Source organism: Microcaecilia unicolor, chromosome 12 (assembly GCF_901765095.1).
Source record: "Microcaecilia unicolor chromosome 12, aMicUni1.1, whole genome shotgun sequence".
Lineage (NCBI taxonomy): Eukaryota > Metazoa > Chordata > Amphibia > Gymnophiona > Siphonopidae > Microcaecilia > Microcaecilia unicolor.
The window spans coordinates 26,527,926-26,543,905 of record NC_044042.1 but is presented as its reverse complement, the minus strand read 5'-3'; the positions used below and the strand labels follow the sequence as shown (position 1 = coordinate 26,543,905).

The following is a 15,980-nucleotide window of genomic DNA, read 5'->3' as shown; positions in this document are numbered from 1 at the left end:
ACAGCCCGCCTCGCCGGAAACAGGAAGTTGCGTCAGAGCAGCAGAGCGCAGCACTGTGCGTGCCGGGCTTCTGAAACTGCAGTCCATTGACGACGAACGAAGCAGCATTGGTGCAGTTAAGGCTCCGTAAAAGTGTGCAAGGAAGGATATACCCAGGTGGCTGTTTTACAGCTCTCTATGGGGGAAGCTCCGTGTGAAGATGCGCTTTTACTAGTAGCCATAGTCCGAAGGGGATGAGCTTTTGTGTCTTGAGGAATCTGCGTTTTCAGAGTAGAAAAACAAAGTACAAGCCGCTGTCCATTGCGACAAATTAAGCTTTGTGACCGGTTGACGCACCTGCCGCTCCCGTAAGAAACGTCCTGGGCACGTGCGACTTAATATAAATGGTAAGTGCTCGCGCACAATCTAAAGTATACAATCGACGTTAGGTTAGGGTGGCCAGATTAGTGGAAATATTATGGATTGAGTTAAATGCAATGGAAGAAATGTTGGATGTTGCCAAAGGGCTATCTTACTATTCAATATTTGAGGATATGACTCAGCGCTTGAAACTCACCAGTACGGTGTGCTGATGTGATTATAATCAAAAAGAGCTTTTCCCCAGCTTGACATTTCGTCCTTTAGATTGTAAGCTGCTTCCAGCAGGGACTGCCCTTCTTTGTTAAACTGTATAGCGCTGCGTAACCCTAGTGGCGCTCTAGAAATGTTAAGTAGTAGTGTATAGCACAATGTCACATCCATGTGCCCCAGCACCACCAGAGGGCACCTGATCTACTGGCACAAGCGTGTGGCACTGGCCACCTCCACCACGACGTGCCGCCAGATCGCTACGCTTGTCGTGGAGGTGGCCACACCCATGCGCCTGTCGCTGGTCCTTGCGTCCTCTTGGGCAGCAGAGAGCGCAAGTGCGGCTGGGTTGGAATTGGAATTATTGGAGCGAGGATTGGGAGAACTTGTTGCACAGGTGCTGTTTGCCATCAAACCCGTAAGTGTTAAATAATGCACCAGGAGTTGTTTTATTCTTTTTTTGTTTTTAAGTTTATGCTGGTTGGATAGTTAACATAGTAACATAGTAAATGGCGGCAGAAAAAGACCTGCATGGTCCATCCAGTCTGCCCAACAAGACAAACTCATATGTGCTACTTTTTGTGTATACCCTACTTTGATTTGTACCTGTCCTCTTCAGGGCACAGACCGTATAAGTCTGCCCAGCACTATCCTCGCCTCCCACCACCGGCTGGCTCTGCCACCCAATCTCAGCTAAGCTCCTTAGGATCCATTCCTTCTAAATAGGATTCCTTTATGTTTATCCCACGCGTGTTTGAATTCTGTTACCGTTTTCATTTCCACCACCTCCCGCGGGAGGGCATTCCAAGCATCCACTACTCTCTCCGTGAAAAAGTACTTCCTGACATTTTTCTTGAGTCTGCCCCCCTTCAATCTCATTTCATGTCCTCTCGTTCTACTGCCTTCGCACCTCCGGAAAAGGTTCGTTTGCGGATTAATACTTTTCAAATATTTGAACGTCTGTATCATATCACCCCTGTTTCTCCTTTCTTCCAGAGTATACATGTTCAGGTCATCAAGTCTCCCCTCATTCGTCTTGTAACGCAAATCCCTTACCATTCTCGTAGCTTTTCTTTGCACCGCTTCAATTCTTTTTACATCCTTTGGCAGACTAGGCGGCAACATAGAAATTAAGCTACTTACTGAATATAACAAGCCAACTAAATAAAAGGTCTACCTTATAGGCATGAATGGTGACAGTTACTGATTATATGGATTGTTAGTTTGATTTGAAAAAAAAAAGGTATCACTTTATTCTTTTTATTTTTTAACATCTATTTGCATGCTTTAAAATAGACTGGCTGGCAGTCCTATCAGTTTATCCATGTATAATGAGTGTAGCAATTTAAATGAATAGAACCACTAAATATGAGCATAAAATGGTGCAGAAAGAAATAACTTATAAAATAATAATAGTAAAATGAATTGATAAAGGCAAAGACAGTGTCAGGTTCTGTTGGCTGTAGTTATTGGTCCTACTCGGATTATAGTTCTATCCAGGTGGCAAGAGTGCATACTAACTGCAGTGTTATGTCCTTAACCCTCATTAAAGGAATAACGTGTGCTAAAAGCCCATACGTTGTATGCTAATTCCCCTTAATGTGCATTAAGGATTTATTTATCTTTATTTTCTCTGATTAACATTGGATGTTATTTTTGAATTTTAAATGCAAATAAAAAAAAATGTGCATTAAGGCCATAACACTTCTTGATAAATTAACCCTTATTTTCTGGTGGTTCATTCTGGTAGTGGTATGTTCTTAAGCAGTTGCATTATGCAATGACTTACATTTTCTTCCACTTTTCTCTGATAAATTTTCTTTCTTTTTATATATGATCTGCCTTGCTTGCATGAAGACTTCTATATTTTGATGTAGTGAAAAATGCAGTCAATTAGATTGAGCAAAAATTCAATATATTGTTCAAAGAATTAGATTGAACCCTTACATGTACAGAATACTTTAGAGGCTCTGGCAGAGACTCATTTACTAAGCATGCATTCTTCCAAATTAATATTGACAAGAAATCTTCTCCTGAAAACCTTTTACACTAAAATTTCAGCATTATTGGCCATTATTTCCTTCTGTGCTTTGGGAAGGAATACTGGTTGACCTCATTTGCATTCAATAATGTGCATGAAAATCAAGCACTAACAGCTTTTTAATGCTGGCATTAGTTTTGAGTATCGGCCCCTAGGAGACAACTTTAACCTCCTTGAATCCCTGTGTTGGGGTTGTCTGGGTGTTGCCTGGAGAAAAAGCGCAGGACCTGCCCTTGAATAGTTCTAAGGAGAGAGCTCCTATCTGTTCCCAAGCTGCAGGTCTTGTGTGTGTGGCCAGTAAAGGGCATCTCCTAGACTCCTGTATTGCTCTTGTTATGCACGTATGCACGGACTTGCACACGCATTCTACATTCTCACATTAACTGCCTTTGGAATATGAAAATGCATGACCTTTCTATGGCCTGTAGCTTTATTTTACTGTTACTGTAATTTTGAAAACAGGATTTTCCCTTTTTAACCACTTTGAATGTAATTTCTTAAAGCATTTTCTGTGTGTGTCGTATTCCACACGTGGAAATGACTTTTATTAAAAAAAAAAAGTGTTGCTATGTATGTGTAAGTACACATCAATGTTTTCTCTAAGCTGTGCAATTGCACACCTTCTCTGTAGAAGCCGTGTACCAGTCCTGGCCTGCTGTGGTGGTAATTTCTAAGGTGGAACCTAGCATCAAGTAACTATGATTTGGATTATTCTTCCCAATGTTCATCACTTTGCATTTGTCTACATTAAATTTCATCTGCCATTTGGATGCCCAGTTTTGTAAGGTCTTGCAATTTCTCACAACCATCTGGTGATTTAACTATGGATAACTGAGTCATCGGTAAATTTGATCACCTCAGTCGTTATTCCTGTTTCCAGGCCATTTAGTTTTAAATAATTTTATTGATGACCTATCACAAACAATACAATATTTATACGCTATGTTCAAGATACATCAGGAAACAAATGAACAACTTGTAATCATATCATAGAGGTAGCCATCACTTTTCTCTTTAGCTTCCTCCCTCCCTACTCCCAGCTATTTCTCTTTTATTCGTACCTCTATATCCCTCCCCGCAACCCCCCGTTTCCAGGCCATTTATAAATATGTTAAAAAGCACCAGTCCCAGTACAGACCCCTGAGGTATTCCACTGTTCACCTTCCTCCATTGAGAGAAATGGCCACTTAACACTACTCGTTGTTTTCTATCTTTTAGCCAGTTCCCAGTCCACAACAGCAAATTGTCTCCTAGCCCATGACTTTTTAATTTTCTCAGGAGTCTCTCATGAGAGGCTTTGAGGCATATTTTCAAAGCACTTAGCCTTCCAAAGTTCCATAGGTTTCTATGGAACTTTGGAAGGCTAAGTGCTTTGAAAATATGCCTCATAGTCAAAAGTTTTCTGAAAATCTAGATTACCTGCTCACTGTTACCCACATGTTTGTTCACATCTTCAAAGAAATGTAGCAAATTGGTGAGGCAAGATTTCCCTTTGCGCAATCCATGTCGTCTCTGTCCCATTAAACTATGTCTGTCTATGCGTTTGTTAATTTTATTCTTTTTGCCCGGGACTGACATCAGTACCGGTCTGTAATTTCCCGGATCACTCTTGGAACACTTGGATGGTGGCCAATATAACATCAATTATTACAATCTTCAGGTACCATGGATTATGATATTGACATGTTACAGGTCACTAATGGTAGATCGGCCTTTATCTCCTTGTCCAGGTGGCGGCTCGCTTATTTATCAAATTTATATCCTGCCTATCCAATACATCTAAATTTGTTACAACATACACTCATAAAAATAAAGCAAACATCAAAACTAAAACACACTATACAATAAAACAGAGAACATACAACATCCCCAATATTGACAACAAAATGTAGTATAAATTTACTAGCACAATCAGCAAAATGCCTCACAAAACAAAAAGGTCTTTAACTGTTTTTTTAAAACATTGGTAATGACACAGTCTGACACATTTCTAATGGAAGTGCATTCCTCATAACTGGTCCTGCTAACCGAAATATATGAGCATGATTTTCAGCAAGACGAACTTGATAAACAGAAGGCACATCCAAAAGATTACAACCCTGAGATCTCAATTTCCTTTAATGCTGATAAACCTTAAGGCTCTGAGCCATGATTAAAGGAGCTTCACTCTGTTAGGCTTTAAAAACCATCAACAAAATTTGATGCACCAAAAAATAGGCAACCAGTGAAGCTTTTGAAATTGGGGAGTCATATGTTCAACCCTATTCATATCCCCAGTTAACCAATCAGCAGAGTTTTGGGCTACCTGCAATGCCGTCAAAGATTTTTGGGAAGCTCACAAAACAGCGTTGCTGTAGTCCAAATGGGGCAGAATATAACTCTGCATTACCAACTGAAAATTTTCCACAGAAAGCAAACCTTTGTCATGCTACCAAGCGTATTTCAAAAAACACAACTTTAATAACAGCAGAAATTTGTTGCTTAAACGACAAAGCAGTATCCAAAATCACTCCTAAGCTTTTCACTGAACTTAATATAGACAGGGATATGTTTTCAAACTGAAAAGTGGAAACCGGACATCTTTCACCAGAATGGGATAACCACAAAATTTGAGTCTTGCCAATGTTCAAAGAGAGTGAATTGGTATTCATCCAGATTGATATCGCTCTAAGATAAAATTCAATCAATTGGGCCCCTTCCCCAATTTGCGATGAAACAGGAAATAAAACTGATGGTCATCAGCATATAAACAATAACTGTTGCCCAACCCTCTCAACAGTTTTACATACTAGAACCAGAAACAAATTAAATAAAAGGGCAGATAATGAAGAGCCTTGTGGGACTCCTGACTTCTCTAGCTTCTAGGAGAAAGTCCAGGGCTCATCCTGATGTGGTGAGATTCTTGCAGGGGGTCAAACGTATCAGCCTTCCTTCTCAGTGGGACCTATTTTATCCTCAGTGTCCTAGGTGGACCCCCCCCTGCACCCCCCTTTGAGTCTTTGAAGCATGCTACCCTGAAGGATCTTACTCTGAAGATGGTGTTACTTAGAGGTGCTATGTTCGGCCAGATTGGCCATCTGTAAGGATCCATTCCTGTCTTTTTGGAGCATACTATTTCGATATGGACTATTCCATCCTTTTTACTCGAGGTGATCTCTTCTTTTCATCTCAGTCAGGCAGTTGTTCTGCCAGCCTTCAAGAAGAACAATGGTTCTGACTTCTTCAACAAGGTCCATAAACTGGATGTGCACACAGGGATGCTAGGCTATTTGAAGGTGACTAGTCCCTTTCAAAAGTCAGACAGGCTCTTTGCCCTGTTTCAGGAGCTGCACAAGTGGGAGGCAGCATCCAAGGCCTCTATAGCTTGCCGGATTAAACTGGTCATTGATGCAACCTACATAGTGAGATGTAAAGTTGTTGTGGTGGGGCCTGCAAGCTCACTTGTCTTGAGCCCAGGCAGCATCCTGGGGAGAGGCTTGGGCCATTCCACAAATAGATACCTGCTGAGCGACAACCTTCGCTACATTCCTTCGTAAAGCATTACAAAATAGTCATCCTGGTAGGGCACTCATTCAGGGGGCCTTGTCTTACCTCCTACTGTTGCGGGACTGCTCCTGTACATTCCATTGGTGTTGAGTGGTCTAATGGGACAATAAATAAGGTGAAATGTTATTCATACCTGTTAATTTCCTTTCCATGAATCCTATCCTGGTAGACTGCTATATTAGGGATTGTTCAGGATTTTCATTCTGTTCCTTCTTTGCATGAAGCGGGGAATTATGGTTATTATAATGTTCTGTAGGGCTTATCCTTACAGGGAAAGTTTGGTCTGGATACTATATTGCTTGAGCAAAGCAAATACTGAAGGATTCTGGCAGGCACCAGACCTTACACTAGTGATGTTATGAGAATAGTTCAGATTTCTGTACCTCCACCTGCTGATCAGGAAGGGAATTAACCCATTGGTATGGACTGGTCTAGTAGGACTCTAGGAAAGGAAATTAACAGGTATGAATAAATTTTACCATTTGTTTTACTCTTAGCTTGTTCATTGGTTTGGCTTACTAAAGCTTTTTTTTTTTTCTCTCTCTCTCATTTTAAGACAGTGGTCAGGCCTTAAATCTCTTTTGGCTGATTTGCCTTTTTGTTGTGTTCTTAAATTTGTTGCTGTTCAGTTCTTTGCAGGCAGTGAAATATCTCTTATTAGATCAATGTAAGAATTTCCCAAGAATGTTAAAGAGGCATCATTGTAGATAGGTGCCGATGTTCCATCCTTTGCTTATGAAAAGCCACTGAATTCAGTTTATTTTAATATTTATTGAGTTTCTTACTCTTTCTAATTTTCAGATCAGGTTTGTCAAGAGGGAAGGTTCCTACAGTACATAATATCAAGATGAATTGTCCAGAAGTGCTGGAGATGTCAGTGGAAAGTCACCAGATTGAGGCAACAGTGCTGACTTTGCTTCACCCACCATCCTCCTCCTCCAGAGCACTGGGGTATTCCATTGGGACAGTGGAAACACAAGACATGGATTTTGACTTTGAGTTTACTTATGTGAGCGTCTTCTGATGAACTTGACAGCACTAAGAGAGGCTGTGGGAGATTTCAAGGTAAAGTAGAGTTTCCCATCTGTGCAAACAGGTCATGGAATCCATTATAACACTTCATTTGCAAACATACTCATTAAGTAAATCCAAAACAGAATGTAAACTAGTAGAAATTGGAAAGGGCCATGGAAGCACTTAGATGAGGGTCTTTTTCATGCAACATGTCTTCAACATTTGTCAAAATATAATAAAAATGTAGCAGAAGCACTGTTCAGCCTTTATGTAGACAAGCTATAATGACCGGCTTAAATTCATAAGCCAAACATTTAGAAGGAAGCTGAATTGGGTATCTAGTAGTCATTTGTATAGTTTACTGGAAATCCAGCAATGAATTATTTAGGGGGTCTTTTACAAAGGTCCCTCAAATAAACAAGTTTTAATCTTTTCCTGAAATACTAAGGAATCTTTTACAAAGCCACGCTAGTGTTTTTAGCTTGTGGTAAAAATCTGCTGGCGGTAAATACTGAGACACCCATCATAGTCCTATGGGGGTGTTTGCGCTTACGAACTGATTTTTACCGTGAGCTGGAAACGCTAGCACAGCTTTGTTTATTAATCAAATTACACTGGCTTCCCATCAAAGCGAGAATCACCTTCAAATTATGTACCTTTATCTTTCAAATACTAAATAACACAGCTCCAGACTATATGGTACCATTAATAAACTTACCTCAAAGAAACACTAATTAGGAGGCAAGAAACTCTCTGAGACTACACCTCCCAAATTGCAAAAATGCGATCTACAAAACTGTCCACTCTGCAGACTTAACTTACCTAGGAACCAAATGGTGGAACTCCTTACCACCCAAAATAAGAAATATACAGGAACATACTAGATTCTGCAAAATCCTCAAATTGTTCCTATTCAAACAAACCCTCACAAAGAACAAGCATATCTCAATTAATTATTACCCGAATTGGTTATTACTCTATTTATCATTAACTTTCTCTTTGCTTCATGTACAATTTCTCATTCATAATAGATTTTCTAAATGTTAAACATCCATAGCTACCCCAGTATGTTTATGATACTGTATTGTAAAATTGGATTCTTACAACAAATTACTTTCTTATGCATTATTCTTTGTTATGTTCTATGTTACTGTTTATTGTAAGCCACATTGAACTCAAACTTGTTTGGGATAATGTGGGATAAAAATGTCACAAATAGAAAGCGCCTTAGTATTTCAGAAAAAGATTAAAACTTTTTTATTTGAGGGACCTTAGGATGTTGTTTAGTTGTTGAAGATTTTATATTATGGCTATGTAATGGACAATAAGTTGCTATGTTTTTTTTATTATTTTTTTGTACACCACAATGAACCCTTTTAGGGAAATTAGTGGTTTATAAGTACTATATTGATATATTTCTATTATATTTTTGCTGTCTGAATTTTAATATTCATTTTCCTTTCTTTTCTAGGATGCACTGAAGAAGATGGAAGTGATAGTCTAGGACAGATATCCCTGGAGTTCTACAAAAAAACAAAATTGTTGGTGTTTCTCAGATGATGGTCCCCATCACTCAAGGGATGCACTCGTAGTCAATGTGAACTTGACTGATGAGCAAGAACAGCAGATATGCTGACAAAAGGTGGGGGAGAAATGTGGTGAAAAGATAAACATTGTAGAAGTGATGAACATGCATGAATACCTGCCACAGATGCCAGCGCAGTCGGAGGTGGACAATGTTTTGTTCTATTTTTAAATGCAATTTACATATTACAGTATACATTTGTACAGAAATGCTAGTGGAGGAGTAGCCTAGTGGTTAGTGCAGTGGACTTTGATCCTGGGGAACTGAGTTCGATTCCCACTGCAGCTCCTTGTGACTCTGGGCAAGTCACTTAACCCTCCATTGCCCCTGGTACAAAAATAAGTACCTGAATATATGTAAACCGCTTTGAATGTAGTTGCAAAAACCTCAGAAAGGTGGTATATCAAGTCCCATCTCTCTTTCCCTATTTGAGATTCTAAATTCTACATGGAATGTTGCTGTTGCTACTATTTGGGATTCTGGAATGTTGCTACTATCAGCAATGCGGCCGCGCAGGCTTCTGTTTAAGCAGAAGCCTGCACGGCCGCGTTGCTGATCTGCAAGGGCAGGCTTCTACATGGAATGTTGCTAGTGAGGAGTAGCCTAGTGGTTAGTGCAGTGGACTTTGTTCCTGGGGAACTGAGTTCGATTCCCACTGCAGCTCCTTGTGACTCTGGGCAAGTCACTTAATCCTCCATTGCCCCTGGTACAAAATAAGTACCTGAATGTATGTAAACCGCTTTGAATGTAGTTGCAAAAAACCTCAGAAAGGTGGTATATCAAGTCCTATTTCCCTTCCCTAAAGATACAAGTTATTATAAATAAAATTATGTATAATACCGAAAAAGAAATCTCAATAGCATCTATCAAGCCCACACTAGGAGGGAAGACCAAGGCAGAAAATTAAGAAGAAATAAAATGTCAGCAATAAAACAAACAAATAGCAAAAAAGTACTGTGTTCCAGGAGCATTTAGCTTTACAACAGACACAAACCTTAAACAAGATCTACACTCAGACTTCCTTCTTAATGTTAATAAAGGTGACTGGAGGTTTGAAAAAAATATATTTCACAGAACCGTATTTGACTATACATTTGACAGAAGTTTAAAGGATGTTTAACTTTACTGGTATAAAATCTCCTACCAAGTTACAGATTCACATGGTACATCTGTCGCCACTACAGTAAGGAGACATCAAGGACACACTGGGTCTCCAGCTAGAGCCACTCACCATGTAGCTTTACCAACTTGTAGGAAGGTTTTGTGGTTAGCCTCAGTTTGCTGTAGCAGATATAACTGATACAGGCTACATTTAGCCAGCTGGAACAGAGTGTGCCTGCCTAACAGGACGTGGTATTTTAAGTTTGTAAATTCCTGGCTTGGTTCTTTTTTGTTCAGAATGCCTCGTTCCTTTAAACAAAGTCATGAATGAGGCAGACTCTGGTGTCTCACCTATCTTATTTTTTTTCTGTGCGTTTCAGAGCCTTGTGGTGCTTGCAGTAAGAAAACCAGTTCCCAGGAGTTACTGGCTTCAGACATCTCAAGAAAACAGCGACATTATCTTACCATCTTTCACTGTGCACAGCAGTATCTCCAGCGGTGTGGCGTGGCCCCACCCATTCCGTGTCATCATTTCCTGCTTGTTCAAGCTGAAAAGCATGCCAAGACTGAGGAAGGCTTTTTACTATCTGCTATCCCTCTGCACTGGTGCTTTTTTCATCTTGATTGTTGGTAACATCTTATTTCAGCAGTTCTATTATCTTACCATCTTTCACTGTGCACGGCAGCGCGGCTTCGACCCACTGTTTCAACACCGCCTATCTGTTCAAGCTGAAAAGTGCACCAGTTATGAAGCACCCTGCAGATTGATCTCATGCATATTCATTGTGGATATCTTGAAAGCCAGACTGGCTTGGGGTTCCCCAAGAACTGGGTTGAGAAACCCTGCTGTAAAGCCTCAGCAGCATTTAGAAAGCAAAACAGGCAGATTTTTTTTCCAAATTTATACCCTAGCGCAGTGGTTCCCAAACCTGCTCCTGGAGCCACTCTAGCCAGTCAGGTTTTTGGGATATCCACAATGAATATTCATGAGAGAGATTTGAATGCAGTGGAGGTAGCGCATGCAGATCTCTCTCATGAATATTCATTGTGAATATCCCAAAAACCTGACTGGCTGGGGTGCCTCCAAGAACATGTTTGGGAAACACTGCCCCAGAGGCATTGCTAGAAAACTTCAGTCACTGACCTTCAATCTCATTCTTTGAGATGGGCCACTCTTGGCATCTCTGTGACAAAATTCACCAGTGGTGTAAGCAGAGGATTTGGAGGCAAGGTAGCTGATTTTAGAGGCAAAGCGCAGAGAATCTAGATGCAGCATAGCTTCCAACTTTCCTATGGATGAAGGCACTTCATGATGGTGATTCAAAATGGGAAAATATAAGGTGAAAGGTTTGACCAGCTGCAATCGCCATCTATATTTTAAAAATCTATCCTGTGCCAAAAGAAAACAAAATAAATTTCTGGACAGTGTCATTTCCATGGTATATGGTAATACTTTTAAAATGAACAGGAGGAAATATTTTCACTGAACAAATAGTTAAGCTTTGGAACTCGTTACCAGCGGATGTGGTAACAGTGGTTAGAGTATCTGGGTTTTAAAAAAGGTTTGGACAAGTTAAGTACATAAGTAATGCCACACTGGGAAAAGACCAAGGGTCCATCGAGCCCAGCGGCCAGTCCAGGCCAAGGGCACCTGGCAAGCTTCCCAAACGTACAAACATAAGTTCCTGGAGGAAAAGTCTATAGACTGCTATTGAGATAAAAATGGGGAATGCTGCTGCTGAGAGTGGTAGCATGGAATCTTGATATTATTTGGGATTCTGCCAGGTACTTGTGTCCTGGATTGGTCGCTTCTAGAAGCAGGATACTAGGCTAGATGGACCATCAGTCTGCCTCAGAGTGGCTGAGCTTATGTTCAAAATCTCAACAATTAGAATGCATCTTGCTTCTCTACTCAGCCTCCATATCAGAACATTGTAGACTTCACAACAGATTATACAAGCAGCTTCGTGTCCAAGAAGCCTGCACTAGCTGGAGCTCCATAGGAGAGAGTTCACAAGAGAAGGGGTTTAAATGTACACAGCCTAAGAGCTGGGAGGAATGTGACTGCTCATGATGGTGTCCTGAAGAGAGTGATGGGAATAAAGGTTTTTTATTTGTTTGTTATATTTGTACCCCGCACTTTCCCATTCATGGCAGGCTCAATGCGGCTTACATGGGGCAATGGAGGGTTAAGTGACTTGCCCAGAGTCACAAGGAGCTGCCTGTGCCTGAAGTGGGAATCAAACTCAGTTCCTCAGGACCAAAGTCCACCACTCTAACCACTAGGCCACTCCTCCACTGTTGCTACTATTTGAGATTCTACATGGAATGTTGCTATTCCACTAGCAACATTCCATGTAGAAGTCGGCCCTTGCAGATCACTAATGTGGCCGCGCAGGCTTCTGCTTCTGGACGTCAGACGCACAGAAACAGAAGCCTGCGCAGCCTTCTACATGAAATGTTGCTAGTGGAATAGCAACATTCCATGTAGAATCTCCAATAGTATCTATTTTATTTTTGTTTCATTTGTACCCCGCGCTTTCCCACTCATGGCAGGCTCAATGCGGCTGACATGGGGCAATGGAGGGTTAAGTGACTTGCCCAGAGTCACAAGGAGCTGCCTGTGCCTGAAGTGGGAATCGAACTCAGTTCCTCAGTTCCCCAGAACCAAAGTCCACCACCCTAACCACTAGGCCACTCCTCCACTCCATAAAGGGAATAAAGGGTTGCAGACTAAAGTGAATAAGAGCAAGGAAAGGAGCAACAGCAAGCAGAAGGTACACCGATAAAGAAAAGTCCTAAAAGGGGAGAGGGGGAGAGAAATGTTTTTGTTAGCAGTGACAATCCTGCCCAGGTACCCTCCAGTCAGTAGGTAGCTGAGATTCTGTATCTTTGCCAGGAAGGCCATGCCAGCCCCGCAGCCAAAACTGGCTAACTTACTGGACCCTCACCTGCGCATCGGGCCCTCAGTCTTGCAGTTGAATCACATTGTACCATTAAGTCCTGTGACAGGGACCCTCAGGTTTTTCACAGACAGTCCCATGTAAACATTGTTCTTTTATGATATCAGTGTGACATCACTACTATCTGCCTTTGGGATTAAAAAAGTTCAGTAGGTTTGTGAAAGAATTCTAGAGTAGATGAGGTGTGTATGTGTTATACTTATTTATTTTGCGACTACATTTTCAGGTTTCAGTTTTCTTATATATTTTTTAATGCTATAACCCAGGTCTCATTCTCATACCAGTGTCCTGGGCACCGACTACCTCTCAGGATTGGGCAACCTTGACCTAGGCCACAAAATTCCTAACACAATTTCCCAACTTCCTTTTTAACCGCTGGGCGCAGGCCAGGGCCGGACTTACTCTGGAAGGCTGTAGGGTGTTAAAACCTGGTCTTTCACTGTTTGTCACTTTTCTTTGATCGCCCGGGAGTAAAGTAATTTTACTCTCACTCAAAGAAAAGACTGTAGTCCAGGTTTTTATGAAACAGGAATTTTACTGAAAAATACTGCAACAGGCAGTTGAAATCCATCTGGAATAAACAAGTCAATGTGTACTCCAACTTGATATCTTTGCACAAATTAATCACAAGCCAACTTGGGGACTTGGTGTAAATCTTCTAGTTCAATATGTAGATTCTGCAGTATGTTAGATATTGTCAAACTACATTGATTTAAAAGGCCTCACAGAGCTCCTAGACTATGACCATCTATGGGAGCTTAAACGGATCTGTACAGGTCCTCTGTTCATCATTGGCCAAAAAACCTTGTGTGGTGTTTTAATATCCTTCACACAGTTACACAAGGATCAAATGCACTGCTTGATCTCAAGTTTCACTCTTGGTGTTTACACTCTTAACAAACTGCTCTACACAGTAATACAGTGAATATATAGGGTTCGAAAGAACACTTATCTTTCAAACTGCCAGCACTTAGGAAATTCTACGATCCCGACTCGTTCTTTTTCATCCAGTGGAAATCAATGTAGTTTGATAATATCTAACGATTGTATATTTCCACACCCTAGATATTCTTTATATATTTTAGTGGATTCTACAGTATGTACATATGCACAGCTCCTCCTGTCCATACCCATCCCTTCTGCGTGAAACGGTCTGAGGTTGTGCCTGCAGCATTGGTGCAGTAAGCAATCTCCACTCTGGATCAGACCTCCCTGTCTGCCCACTCTCTCCCCTTTCTGTGCTACTACCTTGGACTCCAAATAGGTTCATTCCTGTTCTTGCTCCCAGGCTGGATTTCCCTACTTCCTACCTGTAGTACTCCTCCATGTCACGGTTAATGCTGATACTGGCAGAAAGTGCCTCTTTGTTCTGCCTTAATTTCTTGAACCCATCCAGGAAACCCCCTCTTCACAAGGGTCCGAGGGGGGGTAGAAGCAACCAAAGACTATGTGTTCTTTTTAGCATATGCCTTTTATGTCTTTGTAAAAAAAAAAAAAAAAAACTCCTTGTTTTATTAGTCATTACGTTTCATATTCTTATAATAAGTCGCATATATTTTTATGCATTGTCATTTTCTACGCATTGTAATTGTATACTCCTTTTAATTTGTAGACTCCTGAAGCAGGCGTTTTTCATCGAAACACGGCTCCGTGTCGAGTCTTTTAAGTTTTTTTTAAACATTTTTTTAATAAAGGTTGATTATCTCTAACTCGCCTCCACAGTGTTTTGGAAGTGTCGTGTTGATCACCCTACTTTTTTGTATCTTTCCCCTTGTAGCGGATCTAGTTTCTCCACTTTTGTTGGTTTTTTCACTCTCCCCAACAACATTTATTAACTCCAAACTCCAGCCCTGTCATTCAACAACCAGAAACATTTCCCTCAGCACTTTCCCATAAACACTCCCCTTGGGGCTGGGCTTCACACTTTTTCCTTTTCAACCCACTTTCCTCTCTCCAGTGACTCTAGGGAGGGGTCTCCACCATTTTAGTAATCCTCATTACAATGGGGGATTATATTGAGATAAAAATTGCATTGAAAAATAGAACAATATAGATAACGACAAAGTTTTTCCAATTTTTTGTATTTCCCTCCCTGGATCCAACTCCCCCTTCCCCCCCCCCCCCCCCCCCCACCACTCCAGTTTTGCAAAACAGATGAACCGTACTTCCAGGCTTGGTATACTGTCAGATTTCAGTTTAGTCTCGCCTCCTTCTCAGAGCAACCACAGTCTGTGCCTAGTGTTCCCAATTCTCTTCACGTCCCAGATTAATCACTGCGCGAAGCTCTCTAGTGTAGAAGTGTGGTATTCAGCTGCTCTAGGTGAAGGGTGTGCACAGGGAGGATAGGGTTATGAGTAAAAATAAATTGCAACCTCGGCCTGTAATCCAGGGGTTATTGGCTCAAAATATCAGCTCATGATAGTAAATCTAGAGAGAATGGTGACATCTCTAATAAAATCCTGGCCTGCCATTTTTTTCTCATAACTAGAGAATGACACGGGGGCGGGGACAGATCCCACAGGGGGTGGGGTGGGGATGGACACATCCTGCGAGGACAGAGCCCGTGGGAACAGGGACAAACTTTGTCCCTGTGTCATTTTCTACTTTGAAGCCTGGACTGTATTTATGTTTGAGTGATGCAGACAAGATATTTTGATTTTTTGGAAAAACAAGCAAATATGCTGGCCACAACTAGCAAACTTTGCATGGGGGATGCTGTACATTCTTGCTACCAGCACATCTTCTAAGAAGGCATCTTCTATTGCAGGATGGATTGTGGCTGATAGGAAAGCTAGACTGAATCCTGAGATTGTTGATGGCTTATTATTCATCTGCAAATTAAAAAGAAAATCATAAGTGCTTCATAGGGCATATTTCTCCCCAGCTAGGGTATACGGAGTGGGTTGTATTTTGCACCCCTAGACATTTTAACAGTGTGGGTTCGGATTTTTTGAGGTAGTAGAAGTCAGCTATTGTTGGGCTTAGAAGGGTAGAGGGTAGTGGTGGTGGGGTTATTATAATAGCTTGTTATTGTTTTCTACTTGTGATTTATAAACAATTGCATAGCATATTCCATTTTATACTTTAATAAAAAGATTTAAATATAAAATCATAAGTGTTTGAGGCTTCTGAGGATAGAGCCCATGGCGATGGGGCTGGGACG

At 41.0% G+C, this 15,980-nt stretch overlaps 1 pseudogene; it reads left to right on the top strand.

The window, feature by feature from the left end:
- The first annotated feature begins 107 nt into the window (after positions 1-107).
- LOC115481683 lies at positions 108-8,934 on the top strand (annotated as a pseudogene).
- The last annotated feature ends 7,046 nt before the right edge of the window (positions 8,935-15,980 follow it).